General features: G+C 36.5%; 1 pseudogene; it reads right to left on the reverse strand.

The window, feature by feature from the left end:
• Nucleotides 1–3,213: 3,213 nt before the first annotated feature.
• On the reverse strand, nt 3,214–3,595 carry LOC113926299 (annotated as a pseudogene).
• Nucleotides 3,596–4,837: the final 1,242 nt, after the last annotated feature.

A 4,837-nucleotide genomic window follows, 5' to 3' on the forward strand; every position in this document is an offset into this window, starting at 1 on the left:
TTTTGTTTTTGTTTCTCTTTATCATTTTTTTTTCTTTTTTCTTTCTTTCCCTTTCTTTTCCCCTGGTTTCAGGTCTTTTCTGATTTCTTTAGTGTATTTTTCTGGGGACGTTGTTACTCTGTTAGCATTTTGTTCTCTCATTCATCTGTTCTCCCCTGGACAAAATGACAAGATGGAAAAAATCACCTCAACAAAAAGAACAAGAGGTAGTGCTGAGTGCCAGGGACCTAATAAATACGGATATTAGTAAGATGTCGGAACTAGAGTTCAGAATGATGATTTTAAAGATACCAGTTGGGCTTGAAAAAAGCGTGGAAGTTATTAGAGAAACCCTTTCTGTGAAATAAAAGAACTAAAATCTAACCAAGTCGAAATCAAAAAGGCTATTAATAAGGTGCAATAAAAAATGGAGGCTCTAACTGTTAGGATAAATGAAGCAGAAGAGAGAATCAGTGATATATAAGACCAAATGATGGAAAATCAAGAAGCTGAGAAAAACAGAGATAAACAACTACTGGATCATGAGGGCAGAATTCGAGAGATAAGCAATACCATAAGATGAAACAACATTAGAAAATTAGGATCCCAGAAGAAGAAGAAAGAGAGAGAGGGGCAGAAGGTATATTGGAGCAAATTATAGCAGCGAACTTCCTAATTTGCGGAAAAAAATAGGCATCAAAATCCAGGAGGCACAGAGAACCCCTCTCAAAATCAATAAAATAGGTCAACACCCTGACATCTAATAGTAAAACTTACGAGTCTCAGAGACAAAGAGAAAATCCTGAAAGCAGCTCGGGAGAAGAGATATGTAACCTACAATGGTAGAAACATTAGATGGGCAACAGACCTATCCACAGAGACCTGGCAGGCCTGAAAGGACTGGCATGATATATTCAGAGCATTAAATGAGAAAAACATGCAGCCAAAAATACTATATCCAGCTAGGCTATCATTGAAAATAGAAGGAGAGATAAAAAGCTTCCAGGACAAACAAAAACTAAAGGAATTTGCAAACACAAAACCAACCCTACAAGAAATATTGAAAGGGTTCCTCTAAGCAAAGAGAGAGCCTAAAAGCAACATAGACCAGACAGGAACACAGACGATGTACAGTAACAGTACCTTACAGGCAATACAATGGCACTAAATTCATATCTTTCAATAGTTACCCTGAATGTAAATGGGCTAAATGCCCCAATTAAAAGACACAGGCTATCAGATTGGAAAAAAAAACAAAACAATACCCATCGATATGCTGTCTGTAAGAGACTCATTTGAGACCCAAGGACACCCCCAGATTGAAAGTGAGGGGGTGGAAAACCATTTACCATGCTAATGGACACCAAAAGAAAGCTGGAATGGCAATCCTTATATCAGACAAATTAGATTTTAGACCAAAGACTGTAATAAGAGATGAGAAAGGACACTATATCCTACTTAAAGTGTCTATCCAACAAGAAGATCTAACACTTGTAAATATCTATGCCCCTAATGCAGGAGCAGCCAAATATATAAGCCAATTAATAACAAAAGCAAAGAAACACATCAACAACAAAACAATAATTGTGGGGGACTTTAACACCCCCCTCATTGAAATGGACAGATCATCTAAGCAAAAGATCACCAAGGAAATAAGGACTTTAAATGACACACTGGACCAAATGGACCTCACGGATATATTCAGAACATTCCATCCCAAAGCAACAGAATACACATTCTTTTCTAGTGCCCATGAAACATTCTCCAGAATAGATCACATCCTAGGTCACAAATCAGGTCTCAAGCAGTACCAAATGAATGGGATCATTTCTGCATATTTTCAGACCACAATGCTTCGAAACTAGAACTCAATCACAAGAGGAAAGTTGGAAAGAACTCAAGTACATGGAGGCTAAAGAGCATCCTACTAAAGAATGAATGGGTCAACCAGGAAATTAAAGAAGAATTTAAAAAATTCATGGAAACAAATGAAAATGAAAACACAACTGTTCAAAATCTTTGGGATGCACCAAAGGCAGTCCTAAGAGGAAAGTATATAGCAATACAAGCCTTTCTCAAGAAACAAGAAAAGTCTCAAATACACAACCTAACCTTATTCCTAAAGGAGCTAGAGAAAAAACAGCAAATAAAACCTAAACCCAGCAGGAGAAGAGAAATAATAAAGATCAGAGCAGAAATCAATGAACTAGAAACCAAAAGAACAGTAGAACACATCAACAAAACTGGGAGCTGGTTCTATGAAAGAATTAACAAGATTGATAAACCCCTGGCCAGACTTATCCAAAAGAAAAGAGAAATGACCCAAATCAACAAAATCATGAATGAAAGAGGAGAGATCACAACCAACACCAAAGAAATACAAACAATTATAAGAACATATTATGAGTAATTCTATGCCTGCAAATTAGATAACCTGGAAGAAATGGATGCATACCTAGATATGTATCAACTACCAAAATTGAACCAGGAAGAAATAGAAAACCTGAACAGACCTATAACCACTAAGAAAATTGAAGCAGAAATCAAAAATCTCCCAACAAATAAAAGCCCGGGGCCAGATGGCTTCCCAGAGCAATTCTACCAAACATTTTTTTTTTTTACTATTATAAGTCACTAATATTCATTTATTTTATATTTATTTTTGTGATTATATTATTAGGATCTGAATTATATATTAATTTGACATAGACTCTAATAAGCTAAAAAAATAAATAAACCTGACATAACTATAAGCACACAAATAATTCAAATAACTAACAATTGATTTAACCACACTCCTGGCAAAGAAATAGGAGAAAAGAACAAAATATTTCTCTATATTACTAAATTTTTATTTCACAGGACTTAGCACTGCTAAGTCATGTTACAGTTTTAATGGCTTTTTTCTCATAAAAACTTAACTGTATTCTCTAAATAACAGGTGACCACCTATTGTGACAACTTGATTATATGTGACTATAATTATAAGTTAAAATGCTATATTTATTTCAAATAAAGCAACTCACTGGAGTTAAAACATTAATTATTATTTGTATTACATTCATTATTAAAATTACACTGAATAGTATACAGTTGGCAAATTCTTGTATCTTGATCTCAAAAGCAGGGTGGAAAATGTATGGAAAACACTTCTTAACTTCCAGGTCTTTCTGAAAGTTATGCACAAAGCACAGATCACGTGCACACACATATAATTTATATTTAAGTATGCTCTCATTTTCTGTGTATGAAGATGCTCCTGCAGTTCATATATTTTTCATCAATTTTTCTCTGTGATCTGGCATTTCTGTAGAGAAGGAAAGGATCCTGGAGCTGAAAATCCAGGTCTTTAGTAATGGGTTCTGTCCTGTTTTCCATGCTCAACCTATTCATAATGGTGAACCCATGCTTTGAGGAAGCAGACCTTGTGTAAACAAATAAAGTTCCTTCCACATCAGTCTTTTCCCACTGGTTGGCCTGATGGTCGAAAGTGTACAGTGCCACCTGGCTGGCCACATCCACGATGCAGTTGATATAGGGGTCGTGGAGCTGCAAGGCCGCCAAGGCTGATGTCGCGCCCCTTCCCCACCAGGCTGCCCGCCGCCACGGGCGCCATCTTTCCTCCCTCCCCAACATCTCTACCAAACATTTAAAGAAGAATTAATACCTATTATTCTGAAGCTGTTCCAAAAAATAGAAATGGAAGGAAAACTTCCAAACTTGTTTTATGAGTCACCATTACCTTGATCCCAAAACCAGACAAAGACCCCATCAAAAAGGAGAATTACAGACCAATATCCTTGATGAACATGGATGCAAAAATTCTCACCAAAATACTAGCCAATAGGATCCAACAGTACATTAAAAGGATTATTCACCACAACCAGGTGGGATTTATCCCTGGGCTGCAAGATTGGTTCATCATCTGCAAATCAATCAACATGATACAATACATTAACAAAAGAAAGAACAAGAATCATATGATCCTCTCAATAGATGCAGAAAAAGCATTTGACAAAGTACAGCATCCTTTCTTGATCAAAACTCTTCAGAGTATAGGCATAGAGGGTACATACCTCAATATCATAAAAGCCATCTATGAATAACCCACAGCGAATATCATTCTCAATGGGGAAAATCTGAGAGTTTTCCCCCTCAGGTCAGGAATGAGGCAGGGATGTCCACTCTCACCACTGCTATTCAACATAGTATTAGAAATCCTAGCCACAGTAATCAGACAACAAAAAGAACTCAAAGGCATCCAAACCAGCAAAGAAGAAGTCAAACTCTCACTCTTTGCAGATGATATGATACTTTATGTGGAAAACCCAAAAGACTCCACCCCAAAACTGCTAGAACTCATACAGGAATTCAGTAAAATGGCAGGATATAAAATCAATGCACAGAAATCAGTGGCATTCCTATACACCAACAACAAGACAGAAGAAAGAGAAATTAAAGAGTCGATCTCATTTACAGTTGCACCTAAAACCATAAGATAGCTAGGAATACATCTAATCCAAGAGGCAAAAGATCTGTACTCAGAAAACTATAAAATACTCATGAAGGAAATTGAGGAAGACACAAAGAAATGGAAAAATGTTCCATGCTCATGGATCAGAAGAAAAATATTGTGAAGATGTCAATGCTCCCTAGAGCAATCTACACATTTAATGCAATCCCTATCAAAATACCACCAACTTTTTTCAAAGAAATGGAGCAAATAATCCTAAAATTTGTATGGAACCAGAAAAGACCCCGAATAGCCAGAGGATTGTTGAAAAAGAAAATCAAAGCTGGCGGCATCACAATTCCGGACTTTCAGCTCTATTACAAAGCTGTCATCATCAAGACAGTA

The sequence above is a fragment of the Zalophus californianus genome, chromosome 4 (genome assembly GCF_009762305.2).
Source record: "Zalophus californianus isolate mZalCal1 chromosome 4, mZalCal1.pri.v2, whole genome shotgun sequence".
Lineage (NCBI taxonomy): Eukaryota > Metazoa > Chordata > Mammalia > Carnivora > Otariidae > Zalophus > Zalophus californianus.